A 16,147-nucleotide genomic window follows, 5' to 3' on the forward strand; every position below is an offset into this window, starting at 1 on the left:
GTTGAAAATATTGTGTTTGTTTGTGTATTTCTTCATTTTGTCTCACTCAGCACAAGGGAAATGTTTCTTTGGACACTATTTGGATAGTGTCCAAAAGACTTCTTAATTATGACCTTTAATTATTACGTTTTATAATTTCTTTTTCTTTTCCTCTTTGCATATCCCCACCTTCTGCGCTCAGCATACAGAAACAGATCCACTTTTTGTAGGTACACATTTACAGAGTGGTCACCAATAGCTAACCACATATAATACATCTAAGTACATGTAGCAATGTGTGCCTTCATAAACTTCTGTGTACCTGCCATTGAAATACATAGGTTTTAAATATCCTAATATGTATTTGGACTATATGTATATGCCTTTTTTAAAACCTTTTTTTATTTCTTTTCTCAGAATCCACACAGACATGACACTGGTGAACCTAAGTGAAAGTGTGCCCTGTCTCTGTTATCTGGGATCATATCAGGTTAAGTTTGTTCTCTCTCTCACCCGCTACTTCCAAATATAAAGACTCATTCTCTGTCAATTCTGCACAAATATTTACAGGGCTGCTCATGAGTATGGGATTCCCTCTGAAGATAGCATGCGAATAGGTACCATCACTAACCACTGCATCCATAGTATAGACATGAGCTTTATTATAAATTTATAAACTCAGTTCAAGTTTCCACTATGATGTGATTCCCCCGCACCACCAACCTGCCCCAAACTTTGATGGATGGACTTTCCACTTAAAAAGAAGAGTTTCAGCTATATGCAAAGGCACCAGGAGGCCACCTTAGATGTACAACAAAACAATCCAAAAACTATACCAATTTAAATGTGTATATACAACCCAAGTTTCACAGAGGGAATGTAGGTCTGTAGGTCAGTGTGTCCATGTAACTCTTATCCAAGTTTGGTAAACTCTTTGTATGTCTCGGATTTTTTTTTCCTTTCACTTCACTAGCGCGCTCATAATAGGTCTCTGAATTATTTTCATTTATATCATGATACACAGCTCTCGTTCATCTGTGTTTAGTTTTGTTTTTATGCAATATCGTATCCTGTGCCAGATTTAAGAGGATTGTGAACTGATTTTAATGGTTTGCAGACTACACAGGTTATGGATGTGTGAGGATAGAATCTGTGTAAACAGTAGTATCCCTGACCCTGACCCACACTGACACTACAGCTAATATTTACTTCAGACCATTTCCTCTAAAATAAAGGCAAAATCAATACAGCCTGAAACCGGCCCATTCATTCAGCACTATTTAAAATATAGTTGTGCTGATCACTTTGCAGTGCAAGTAAAATGGCTTTTCTTTCACAGATATAATAACTTAATTGTTCAGATGAAAACCAAACTTTAAAAAAAAATCGAGTAATATAAATGACTGAAAGGCAAAATCAGCAGCTTGTTCTCCTTAACTTCACCCTGTAACAGAAATATTTGCAATGACAGGTTTGTCAGTTTAAAAATATTTCAATTGTGCCTGTATGAGTCTGATCGTGGTATTACACTGGAATGTTGCCCAGAGTAATAAATACCATTGTCCAAATACATCTGAATAATCTGGCAGTACTATTCCCCTACTTCACATAAATAACTGAATTAACTTGTAGCAAAATGCTGTTTACCTACAGAGAGAGCGACACAGTTTGTGGATGAAAACAGAGCTTTAGGTAACTGAATCTCTTCTGGTAGCAGGACTTTCCCAGTCTCAGTGTTGGCTAATCCCCTCCTGGTCTCTCTGTCCTGCTGAGAGAGATCAGTTACTCAGTAACCAAGCTCAATGACCACTACCAAACCTCTCACCAACAGCACTGACCTCTCAGTGCCCTAACCATAGCAGAGAAGTCACAGTCCCCCTCTTAGCAGACACACACACACACACACACACACACACATACACACACAAACACACACATACACAGAAACACTCTCTCACACTCTCTCTCTCGCTCTCTCTCTCAGTGTTGGTATTATGGCCTGTTGTTGATTTAAAAGTTATTTGTAATTTTAAATTTTATTTTAATTGTAAATGGACTCCATAAATCATTAACAAATAAAAAAAAAATCAAATGTTGTTTTTCATGATTTTAACATAAATATATGAGTGAATTTTCTCAAAGATTAATTTTGTCAGTGATGCAATATGAATAATGTTTGGCTCACTTCTGTTTTAGGATTAGGATAGAATTAGGATTTCTTGAATGCTGAAAAAGATCTCACAGTAATCTTTTGTTAACCTTTTGCGTGAATCAGTTTGCTGACCAGAAAGAAGGCTAAAGAGAAACTCTCACCCCTGGCAGAAGGATGATGTCCAGGTCTAGAGATTTAGCAAGCCCTATACAGTCTAGGTTGGGGTGAAGACTGAGGTTCAGGGGTTAGGCCCTCAAATGAACAGCTGAGTTATCTTATTTAGTCTCTGTAAAAGCTCCCCAACTGTCATAACAAAAGGGTCTGACAGCAGGCCCCCTTGGCAGACAATGAGGAGTCAGTGGCACCATGGAGTAGGTTGAATGCTGAGATTCAGTGAAAAGGGGCGCCATTTGAATGAAGCTCAGGGGTGCCCTTAACAAAGCTTTGTCCCCAGCTTAATTGGACACATCAATCAACTGGTTCATACTGTCCAGAGTCTTTCTTCACATCCTGCCCACAAAGCCCTTGGTGGATATTTAATTGAGACGGGTCACATACCAAATGCATAAACTAAAGATTTGCACTCAAATATTAGAAGTCTTATCTATGCATGGTTCTGTATTTTAGGTAAGGACACAATTTTACTCTTGAGAGATTTCAATAGCCTTTTCCCTACATTCATGAACTGGTCAGTTCTGAGATGCTTTACCTTGAGGTCCACTCACCTCAGCAATTAGAGAAGGCCAAAACCACACATGGGGCCAAAACCACACATGGTGCCAAAACCACACATGGAGCCTGTTCACTGTCGCCACAGTTGTCTTACCTGCTTGAGTGACACAGTCCTAATTAATTTGCCTTGAACAGGAGGAGAGCCGCAGCAATTCCCCTCATTTCATTACACTTATAGATTGCATATTTATGTCTTCTGTCACCATGGTAGTCGAATTTTCACTCTTTAATATTATATTTGAATGGAAATACCCAAGTCGCTTTCTTTGATTGGGTATCAACAGACACTCTTTTCCCTGTAGAAATCTGTAGTGTGCAGCCTGAGGAGCTGAAGATCCTGTTAGTTTCAAATTAATGAGTCTTTTATTCTGGGCCACAGGGTCGGAAGCACAGGACTGGGCTTGTAATGATTAGCAGTCCAGTGCTGCTTTAAGCCCAGTCTCAACCCCATGCTGGGCTTTGTTCTGGGATTTGCTTTGGCTTTAATTTAATATGGCAGAGAGAAGGAGAGAGATCTCATCTATGAGCAAACCTAAAGTATCTTTCCTCAACTTTGTAATATAGGAATAATAGTTTGACTCTTTGCACCAAAGTCATGCCTAACAGGATTTTGGCAGAGCCATGACCCTGGTTTCTGCTGCATTGTTTGAACACCTTTATTCATAAAATGAAAGGAAGATCACTCAGAGCCACAAAACCAGATTCCGCCAAAAAATAGAAGATTTTGGAGCAAGTCTTCAATAAAACTGTTGAACAATAAAAATGTGGAAAATATTAATAACATTACTCTGGTTGTTCTATAATTGTTTCAGAGATACTGTGTAATAACCACATAATTACATCTTTATATGCATTTACAATAAAAGAATGACAGACAATGAATTTATCCTTTTACTTTTTGTGCTTAAGATTCCCCATATTTAAAGACAGGTCATTTTACTCTTTATCCTTCGCTATACACTTTAATTAAAAGAAATAATGATGGTGATGGTGATGATGATGATGATGATGATGATAATAATAATAATAATACTAATAATAATAATAGTAGTAGTAGTAGTAATGCAAAAAATGGCCATAGGGTGAGCAGGTCATGACTAACACAAATCATATTAAAGAATACTAAAATTTGATCTAAGTAATATTACAGTTACGAAAACAAAACAATATTATTAATATATGTATCAGATTAAAATATTGCCATGAAAACTCATAGCATGAATAATCTGCTGATCATGTAGTAAAAATGCTCTACACATGATGTTCTTATGTTCTGACAGTTTGTTCAGAATGTAATAATATTGTAATAACAAACAGATATTGCTGTTAATATTTTTAATGTGCATCAGACATCATATTTCATGGTTCAACTAGCAGCTATTAGCTTTTCAAATGATGTGCAAAATATCAGTCACCTGAATTCTGGGTCCACTCATGATTCTTGCTCTGTGAGGGTAAGTATTATACATCTGAAGAGTAAACCAGTAATGTTTTACTTTAAGTTTCCTTGCTGAGAACTAGAGCTTTGACTTAGCTCTCTCGAAATTTAATGCATTTAATAACTAGAGAGTCAAGGACTATATGAATCTGTGATCTTTCTTCAAACCTGTGCAGTTACTTTGGTAGGAACTTGTTCACAGACAAACAAATAAGAACATAGAGATGACCATATTCCATCTGCTCTTTGCTTTGTGGCAGAACAAAGAACACACCCAACATTCAAAATGAGCCATATAAGAACAGCCTTTATTACCTTTTCAAAATAAATAGTAACTTACCACTTGTGACCTAAAATCAACAGTAATCCTTAATGACTTGTCATGAAAGAGCACTGGGAACAACCAAAATTTATGTGTAAATTACAGAATTTCTTAAATATTCAGTAAATGTTACGCTGTGTGTATTAGAGTAACAGTAAGTTGGGTTATCTTTTTAAGTCTCTGAAGCACTTTAGCACACAACATATATCCTGTCTTATTTCACCTTGGTTATAGCATAGCACCACTACAAACTATTTGTAATGAAGTAGTGTTAGCATGTTAATGACACATATAAAAAATTGGTAACGCTTTATGTTACAGTCTGTTAATTACCAGGTATTATCTAGGAAATGAAATGGTGATTAAAAATACAGTTATTAGGAAAGTGCCCCCCCCCCCCCAAAAAAAACAACTGAATAGGAAATACTAAGTAATTTCCTGGTAAGTACATAGAAACCTACTAGGAAGCCAGTTGGCAACAAAATATAGTTATTCGGAAAGTGCCAATTGGAAATGTATAGTAAGTACCAAGTTATTATCTAGGAAGTTCTTTGAAGACCATTAGGAAACTTGATGGTTAAGTTTAGGGTTACAGCTGTTGTCATCTAGTTGCCTAGTAGGTCTCTATGTACTTACCAGGAAATTATTTAGTACTTCCTATCCTAGTAACTGTATTTCATTACCATATCTTTTCCTAGTTAATACCTGGTAATTAGTGGACTGTAAAATAAAGTGTTACCATGAAATCCATGTAAAGAAAATCCTAATTATTGCATTAAGCATGAACAGGCAACCTGATAATGCACCATTTCCTCCAACTGCCAGTTACTATCACATTCGTGCACCATACAACCCACTGTAGCACGCACCTCTTGATAAACAGGTTATGGATCCTAGTTCCAGGAACACAGCGGGTTTTGGTAAATACTGAAAGCAAAAATCTTTATTTCCCAGATTTTCACTTAAAACATAATCTAATAAAGTAGATGCAGATTGTAGATTGTCTCAAATTTCAGTGCAGCCAGGGAGCATTCAGTGGAGACATATGTCCTCTTGAATGTTCTATGTGGTACGTTCAATATGCCAAGCAGTGGGAGCTCAGCCCAGGGTTGAAGATTTGGCTGTTAGTCACATTGTCTGTTTTCATGCCAAGTGGAAAGGAACATTTGACATGTTGAGAGAGATAACCTATAAGGTCGTGCATCCAGACGGAGGGAAGACCTCACGTGTCTACTGTGTCAGTCTACTCAAAGTGTGGAAAGACAGACTAACAAAACCTCAGTTTTACTCTCTGGCCAAGAAGATGCTAGGAAATTAGGGGGGATGTACACCCCTCCACACCCTACTCACAGAACACTGATCTGAGCCTGAGTTTTAGCTGCAAGATCTCCAGTATTTATCTGCTGTTCTGACATTCCATCACTGCCCCAGTCCTGGAATACACCAAAGACCCAACAGAGTATCCAAATGGTCAGTCCCTTGACAAAAAAAAAAAAAGAAAGAAGAAGCACCTCGGATCATTGGAGATGTGGGAAGTCTGAAGTACCTCAGATCAGGAGAAATGTGGGAATGTCTGAGTTTTTAGTACCTCAGATCATGGAAGATGCAGAGTCTCCTTCCTGAAAATAAGAGATCCAATGTAGTTTTCATTGTGCTGCGGAAGGACAAAAGGTTCTGGACCTATACAGAGACAAGAAGTATTGACAGAGATAGAGAAATATTGCCTTCTGATGGCTGCCCCAAGTAACCTGGTTATTTGTTGGCAGTGATAAAAGACTGAAATCAGATAATATTGTATGTAAATAATTGTAAGGTGACTGAATTTGGAAAAATATGAGAAGTGTCTTCTATTTTTGCTAAGTTCATTGTGTATTTTAAAAGAAACATGCTTACTCTCTGACTTTTTGATTATTCATCAAAAAGTGGCTGCTAAGGTTATAATGTATAGAGTTTTAATTTATTACATTATTCACAGGAACATATTACAGTATCCATTCAGTATTTTTTTAAATCACATTATGAGTCCATATTTTCTTACATTATGCAGAACTACGAGCTGCTGCAAACATTATACATCATAAGATCTCCTTACAAAATAAAATTTTGTTTCTCCCTAGCAACCAGTTGTTTTGGTGGACGTTCTGGATGGAAGGATTACTGAAATGTGTAACTAGGAACCTACTGGTCAAGCACTCACACATGGTTAAATGATTAACCAATGTGGATGCACACTGATGAAGTTCATTCATTCAAAGATGCAATACCATGGTGGAATCACCAGTCCTCTATAAAAGTTCATTCATTGGATGCACAGTTTCAGAGTAAACTCCTTTCACTTTTAGGTTCTTGGAACTTTTTGACACCAAACATTCTATCTAACGTAACTTTTAAACTATTTATTAAATAGTTAAAACAGAGTAAATGCCACTGTGTGACAGAAGCTTCAGCACCACTTCAAGGTCTTACGTACGAGTCAGGTGTTGTCTTGGGATGATATGACCAAATCAATACCATACTCAGCAGTGTGCATCCTGACTTAACCAAGTAACAGTGTACTGCTATAGGCCATTAACTGGGATGGCGCATAAAACTGACTCTCACAGGTTTAATATCCAATATACTACAACTTCTCTTTATTACTTTTGTCACAAAGCCTATAACAACAAGTCTGTGAGAGGCACTCACAAACTGTGACAGATAATCAGACGAACTTTTGGGTACTAGGCCAATAATTCTGTTTAGGGAACTGGAATATAATTCACAGCAAATAACACCACCATCTGCTGAGTAGGGTTCTGGTATAATAAAGTTATAACTTATTATTCTGCCAAGGGTAACTCATCACTCTGACAAAGGATGGTATCTTTATGAATAGAGATAGCTGAAATTGCAGCGTCTATTCTGCAAGTGTCACACCCTAACTTATTTTTGACCTCTTTCAATTACACAGGAATGAAGTTCTCATAGTTGTCTGTAATCATATTTGAGTTCCCACCTCAAATTTTCCCAAAAATCCTCATCACTCTTTCCATCAATGTTAACAAAATACATAAAACATATTATGATGGATGCAAGAGTTTATGACATTCTCACGTACTTATTTAGAAAGCATATTCATTCAAGGAGAGATTAGGTCGATGCTTGGTTGGCACATGCTTGGCTAATAATTCTATTTCTAATCCCAAAATGGGAAATTCCCGTTTTCTGACTAACACCCTGAGGAGCCTTTTAGCCAATCCCAATTCTATCCATTATAATTAAAAATCACCCCTAAGATGGGTCAAAGATAAAACCACTGAATGCCACTGGTGGTTTCAAAAGATACTGTTCACTGAAACTTCTTCATTTGACCAGTCTTCCAACCGAGAAGTATTCTGCATTTTGTCATCATTACCAGGAATTTTTGCCTTTTATGTAGATTCAAAACAGACTGATGAAGCAACATAGCAATGACTGCTTTTTAAATTAAGATCTTTAATACAAAACACAAGGAGAGAAGCATGCAGTACGACAACATGGTTTACACAACAGGATACCACACAGGTTCTCAAAGCAACTGCTTACAAACAGAGGTTTCAGTACATTCAGATAAGACACATGACATCACGAGATGGTTTAGTTGTTTTTTTCACAACTAGATAAGACTGTACAAGATATACTATATGTCTCAGAGTTTGTTCTGAAGACGTTTACTCCCTTTTTTGCGTGTCACTACATGACTGACAAGCCTTCAAGCCTTAACATCTGGACTAATCACTGACCCTAATCTGGCTGTCCATGTAGCCACAGGTACAGATGGTTTACATCCCTCTGTGAGTGTAAGTGTGTGTCTGTGTGTTTGTGTGTGTGTGTGTGTGTGTGCAAGAAAGAGCGAGAGAGAGAGAGAGAGAAAGAGAGAGAGAGAGAGAGAGAGAGAGAGAGAGAGAATGAGTTTGTGTGTATATGAGAGAGAGAGGGAGTGGGGGAAAGTGTTTGGAGTGTGGGTGACTAAACTTTGCATGTGTGTGTGCCTGTGCGTGTGTGTGCATGTGTGTGTATGACTAAACTTTGTAGGAAACATTTGCCAAAGCTCTGTAAAAGTATCAACAGTCATATCATTACGTCCCACATTCATCACACTCTTAACCACAGCCAAACTTTATTATATCATTACTGTAATCCTTTACCATAGACATTGTACATTACACTCACGAAAACCTGCAGACTGCAAGTGGCCTTTGATATATTAACTTCATCGTTATAAAACTAGCCAGAGAGGAGTCTCCCCCATTAAAATAAAATGTAGTAGCTGATCATGTGTATGTAAGTCTACTTGGAAATGTGACATGATAAAGACGGTTCCTGTTACTTCTGTAAACATTTATTAAGCCCTCTGAAGTGGAGGAACATCCATTAATTACACGCCGGGCTTAAAGTGCTCAGGGAGTGAACAGGTGCAGCCTGTCTGGGTCTGTCTGCGTGAGCAGTGTGCTCTCGCTGACCCTCTCCTCCGCCTTTCATTCCCTTTATCTCTTTTTCATCCCTGTCCAAGCTGCTGCGCGCAGCTCCGCGGCGGACTCCTCTCAGAATGGATATGGCCGTATGTCACACATCATAACTCTTCCCTGCTGCTTCATCACAGAGCTTTTGGATACCACATCAGCACTGGAACTCTGTGGTAATGTCAGCTCATACGTTATCACGGCCGCAGTAATGAACTATTTGTGTGGTGTGGCCAAAGTTTTAATAGAGGCAAACAAGTGTAATGTCAACGTTACATTTATATCAATGCGGAATATGGAACGTGCTCGGAAACTGAGAAATACTTTGTTGTTTTCAATGGATATGCGCAGTTTTTTCTTTTTTTTTTTTTTTTGTCTGATGTGCATTGTTCAGCCGTGCAGTGTTAGAGAGCACGGCTTGCACATGCAGAATATCTTATGCTATTTTTTTTTTTTAAACTAACAGCAAATATTCCATATGTGAAAATATTGAAAAAAAACTGAATGCTGCCTGTATAAGGAAAACACTTGAGGCAGAGGAATTAGCAATTTGGCTTGCCAGGGGATTTTAAGTTTTAACCATTCCTCCATCATAGCATTTGGATCACTTTGTCTTTTTATTGGTTTGGGTTTGTGTCTAGTGAAAAACAGCTGAGTGCACTTTAGCGAAAACCTCATTTCTTTTCCTCTTGGGCCTAAAACCGAATCTTCCCTCTTTGTCACTGCATGAGAATGAGGTGAATTTACAGTGGCTCTGTCCTTCGTCTGTTCTGGAAGAGGGCCTGGGGATCTGGCAGTGCGATGAGTGGCATTTCCACCAGTGGGAGAAAGGAATGAGTGGTCTAGTTTACAATGTCTGTGGTGAGACCTCAGAACCAAACATTTTTCCTCACTATACTTGGCCATTGTTTACAACCCACAACGTGTCATGTTATGCACATACTGTGTGGTCATTTTTGCTTTAAGCAATATGTACATAATTTATGCAAGTGAGGGAGAATCACACTCATTATATTTTTTGCTCCCATGAAATAAATACATTGTTATAGACATATAGGGTGTTTACGTTCCTGATACATATTGTTTCTGGCCCTTAAGACACAAAACTTCTTTGGCTTTGTTTGACCTGATGTGGTTGACATGTCTGTGACATTGGCACTAAGGTAACATATGAAGCTTCATGTTGTTTAATAGTCAAATTTGGTACTTTGTTGTCATGGTACATGACACCCCTCACCCCATTAAATGAGTAGGAAATCACGGTCAGTTACAGAATGCACTGTCATCAATGCAAGTTTCTGATTTCTGTTTATTTTAGTAGACCAGAATTTATCAGTCTTTTTTTCTTACATTTACATTTTGATATCCAGTAAGTATGTCCATGCATGGCTGACAGACTTTACATGTCTATCTGAAAGACCAATCAAAAAGATGCTGTTTAACTCCACTTCTCATAACAACAGTTCTGACATGATTACGCCTCAATCAGAAAACCATACGCAAGAGACAGGCCTTTCTTTTTTGTTCATTTGACAGCTTATTCAGATCAAATATTTGAAATGTATCATTAATATCACATTAGATCAACACAGATGTGAATGCATTTTAGACTACAATGAACAAATGGGCATGGCCAAAAAAAAAAAAAAGCCTAGGAAAAAAAAAAATCCAAGTATCATCTGAGGTACCTAGTACCATCTGAGGTACCTAGTACCATCTGAGGTACCAGGAAACGCTTGGAGAGGGTTATAATGAGCCAGTATGTCAGAAGGAATGAACTTCCCCTTTCATATGGTGGGCACTAGATTGCTTGCCATCTCTACTGTGTTACATCATGCTTCTGAAATTCCCACTGGAATTGAAATTCTGTGGAAATGCGCCACAGCTCTGCACTTCCATCCCCCATTACACAGTGACCACGCGACAGAGGTTCAAAGCTCCACTCAGCAGACAATGAGGTTAGAAATACTTGCGGCCTCCAGAAGCCATACCCACCGCAAGCCCAAAATAGGTTGACGGGGCTCTTTTAACATGGCCAGTGTGGGGAGGTGGGAGACCTGCGTTCAGAGGAAAGATTAAGATACCATCAGAGAGAGGTGCCAGGGGGGATCAGCGTGGAATGGGCTCAGGGATGAATGGTCTGGCGCTGGGGCTGCACGTCTCCATCCCAGGAAGGGTCAACCTGTGGAGGTGCCATACAGGGGAGCAACCACCCAGGTCAGGCCTGCTGCTTTTGGAGGCCCGGAGGTGACTGCATATAGCCATGTCAGCTCTGCTCACGAGTGCTTTGTGGAGGACTGTAATAAAATTGTTTCCAAATGATTTGATATGGTCATTGTTGAGAGCATTTCTGAGGAGGGAATCCATCTATAATTTGTGACATTTCGCTGTGAATGCTACTTGGTGTTCTGCAGAACAAATAAACAAAATGATAATAGCTACTTCTCTATATGGCCTTTATACTGATGTTGCATCTGGTGTTCATCTTCATTTTGAGCGATGTCTCCAGTGATTAGTTCCACTCCATCACATATGCTTCCTCATCTCTATAATCAGCATTAGACCTGTTCATGACCTGGAAATATTCTTCCCTGACTATACTGACGGTGTTGAAGAATATCCAAGGGACCAGCCTGGCTGTTTACCACATGCAGCACATTATACTAGCAAGTCCAGGCTAGTCTTCTCCAGTGTACATGCACAAACAAACAACACTGCCAAAACTGTGGAATCGAGGGACCACACAGTGCACTGGTGACCAAGCAGATTTCTCCTGATCTAATGTTCTATCTCTACACCAATGGCCTCCTATGATTAAAAAAAAATGAAAGTGCAGGAGAGAAATAAAGACAACAAGCTGACTTAAAACTGGTGGGCTCCAGTGACAAAAGCCTTGTCATGCTCTGGTGGGGTCCTGTCTCTAATCCGTGGGGCTTTAGAGAAAACAGACACTGGCTTGTTGTTCTTCACTGGAGATGGCTAGGCGCTAAGTAGGCAGGAGAGCTACTGGCGACAGGTCTGTCCGGGGAAGAGGACGCTCTAATCCTAATCACGCTCGGGAATGCTGTCTGGGTCACATGACCTTTCGCTAGCTGTAATGGGGGGTCATAATTGGGATTTATCGCCAGCGAGTTGGACCGCAGGAGAGGTGCCAGCCCACGGATTCTGGACGTCTGACTGGTATGGCGACTAGAGAAGCATGAGTCATCGGGACACTTATAGACCAGAAGACACACGCTGCAGGCCACACACTCTGACACAGAGAGACTTGCATAAAGATTTACAAGTGTCTGTTTGTTTTTGAATTGCTGTTTGATGACACTTATTATAACACATAGTGCAGACCATTATCATTGTGGATTAGCAAATAGCAGGATAGAAATAATTTCTAAACAGCTGTTATGTCTCATGAGATTTCTAACAGGAGGGAACTCAGGTCACTGAGGCATTTCAAATTATTATGTTTGAAGATTAACAGACATATGTACATAAATATGCATTTCTCAGATTCTCAAATCTGTCCCATGATACCAAACAGGAAAGTATAATAAATTTTACCTTTCATTACCCAGCATTCTTTAGGGGGGCCACAACTGGTCACTAGGCCCTCTGAAATATGGCAGTAGGGTGAACTTCCAGGGCATTGAATAAAATTGTGCTCCATATGTCCTTAGAGAAGTGTCACGCATACATGTCTATAACCACCATATTCCTAAAATAGACTGCAGACCTCTGACTGGGAAAGAAAATGATTGTATTTCTGTCACTTATGTGACAAATGCAGGGTCTGGTTACTTCATGTTCAGGAACAAACTGACTCAAAAAAGAATCCCTGCACATATCACTGAACTTAAACTATGCGGCGGAATATATTGTGATTTGTGCTCGGCTGGCTCTCCAATACATGCCCTTGTTGCAGTCTTTAAAAAAATAAATCAGACTTGTAGATGAGACATTTATGGTAGTTTACTGGTGTGATTTTTTTTTTGAAGGTCTTGCATTGGAAGGAGGGTTTTTTTTTTCCCTCCATGTGGGCACTTTCCCCAGGGTGTTTTAATCCTGTTAACAAGAACCATCACTGTGGGTGTCTGGGAAGTTGGATCAGTGTCAGATTCTTTCTGTTGACTCTCTCCTTCAGGTCTGTATGCCTTGGGAAGCAGTTAGGCAGCTTTGTGGCTCTGCTGCACCGACAGAAAGTTACCAGGCTTTGCAGTGTCAACAAACACGACCTTACAAGACACAATGACCGGAGGTTGTGATAGAGCAATAGAGCATCAGAAAAATTGTAGATCAAACCTCTTTTTTTTTCATCTCATCCTGTCCCAGTCAACCCTTTCGATATCTTATCAAATCAGGTTATCCTCTTTTGAAGGTGTGTCACCCTCACAGAATAAATAGACAGAACTCAGCACAGCTTTGGAGCTAGGCCGAGCACCTATTTTCATTTCTGCCTGCTTTGACGAGAATAAAGAGGAAAATCACAAAATATGAAAATATTCACCACTCTTCAACCTTACAGGAAAAAGAGAGGCTTTGTGTTATGATGGGTTATTCATCTGAATATGAACTGAATGTTACTGACCTGTGAGCTGTAGCTGAAGGTACTTTCTCTGGAGATCTCAGGGTCTTAGAGCTTTACACAAGGATGTGACTTGAACCGCAGAGGAAAACGTGCTGGTTGTTTGAATGACAGAAAAGAATTATGAGGGGTAAAAAGATATACTAACATACTGTTTGCCATACTGTTTTGCCACCAGCCACAGCTCATAACCATGATTGGTATCAGATACTTGTATCTGTGGGAATGGTAAATGTCAGATTGTATGAACAATCTTTTTCTGCACTGACATCACTGTGTCATCTGCATCTGAAACAAAAGCACTTGTGGAGCCAATTCCAAGAACAAGAGAATTCCCCTGAAGTTCATTTTTCCCTCTTAGTGGATATGCTCCCAATTAATCATAGGGATAGTAATCTGATATTGCACTGGGTCTCATCCTGGTCTCAGTTAGTGGGACTGGCTGGCCTAAAGCCCCAGATGAATGGGCATTCAAACATATTTTGTGTCTTATTCATCACTACTGACTGCTGCTCTGAGTAACACAGGGCAGTTTGTGAGGAGAAAACCTTGATTACCTTTGACAAAAGCACCACAAAGTTTTCTAAAGAGCTGCTCTGATACAATAAGGGCATGGGACAACACGTCCTGGGATTGCGTGACAACTGTGCCAAAGCCAAATGGAAAAGAAAATGTAAAACAGATGGATCATAGATGGAGATTGTGGTTTGAAGTTACAGTCAGTCCCCATCTCCTGGGCACATGATTAATTGCACATTACTGGCAATCAAATGATTCTTTTTCTGCTCTCTACCACCCAGCAGTTATCCTTTACCAAATGTATCCTGCATGGGAGGGCGGCAGGCACTTATGAGATGCACTTGGGGAGATGACTGACTGGCTTAAAGAAGATGATCCAGTCAGTCTCCAGGGTCTTCAACCTGTCACATGATTTGGCTTCTTTTTCCCCCGGGGCTCCCTACGTTATGTGCATCTGGAAAAGATCTTCTACTGGTTCTTTTTCCATGAGTCTTTCACAATGCTTGCTCTGTGCCTTCCCAAGTCTATATTACATTGAAGAATAATACATGTCAGGCAGATGTAGCTGAGAGAAGTGAAAGAGTAAATGTTTAGTCAACTCATGGCATTGAAGAATTACATTCTCCTCATGTAGACAAATCAACAAATGCAACTGTGGAACACATGACACTGTCTGTTGTCCATTTTGAGCCTCATTCTCTGCTATTGAACCTTTCTCTCTTTCTCTCTCTCTCTCTTCCTCTCTCTCCCCCCCCCCCCCCTCCAGACACACACGCGCACGCACACACACACACACACACACACACACACACACACACACACACACAGAATATTTTAGAAAGTTTTATACAGTTAATGCTAGATTAAACAGAATATATTTGTGGACCCATAGGAAGGAAACTTCTACTTTGACTCGACAGGTTGGATTTGAACTTGTGCTCTTTAACTGCTTGTCTTAAATTGTTCTTGACACTTTTACACAGAAGCTTTGGCTGCACTAATTGTTCTGCTTATTTTCTCTCTCTTTCCCTGTTTTCTTTTCAATGCTGAACATAAGAGAAAATTTCCAGCCAACTAGCAACTGGTCCAAAAAACTACACACCCCGAGTGGGAACTAATTTTCACATCTGCCGGAGTGAGAAACTTCAAGCAATGATCACTTATGATAACAAGGCCATATAAATCAAACCTGCAATAACCTTTTCTTACGAAACTACTAAATACTCACCATTCCAACATTTCTACTGTGCTCAAAACCGTATGAGAGAGAAACGATTAGTTTCAGTGCTGTGCACTCACATATTCTCCTCATGAAGAAACAGGTAGTAGACACTGTTACCCATACCATATTTCCATTCTACATAGAAAAATACACTACTGTAAAGTATGTGATGAGTGAGGTAAGTGAAGAGTTCTCTCAATGAGTGTCTGGGCCATAGAAATAGACTGAGGACTCTCACACTAGCTTTCAGTTTCACTTACTGCCTTTCTTTCTTTCTTTCTATCTTTCTTTCTTTCTTTCTCTAGGTATGTATGTAGGTATGTAAATGTTCCTCAGTACGACGGCAGTGCTGGAGGAGAGCAGATGCCTCTCAGCGAGCTCTGCGCAGTTTGTTTATTTTTAGGTCTTTTTGTGTCTATTTTATGTACTTTTTAAGTTGTTTTATTTATTACCATGTGCAAGTATAAAAATCTGGTCACTTTATCATTATCATTTATCATTATACCTTTTCATTATATTGTGCTTCAATATCACATTTTTTGTTATTACCACTTTATTGTTACGATTTACTATGCTATTATTATCACTGTACTGCACTTTACTGCATTTTGGTCACTTTACAACATTTTTTGCTCCACCCACCATAGCATTATAACTCTTACTTAGTTACATAACTCTCCTTAATCACTTTTTTATTGTACTTATTATGTACTTACTTACTCT

This window comes from Chanos chanos, chromosome 6, assembly GCF_902362185.1.
Source record: "Chanos chanos chromosome 6, fChaCha1.1, whole genome shotgun sequence".
In the NCBI taxonomy this organism is placed as follows: domain Eukaryota; kingdom Metazoa; phylum Chordata; class Actinopteri; order Gonorynchiformes; family Chanidae; genus Chanos; species Chanos chanos.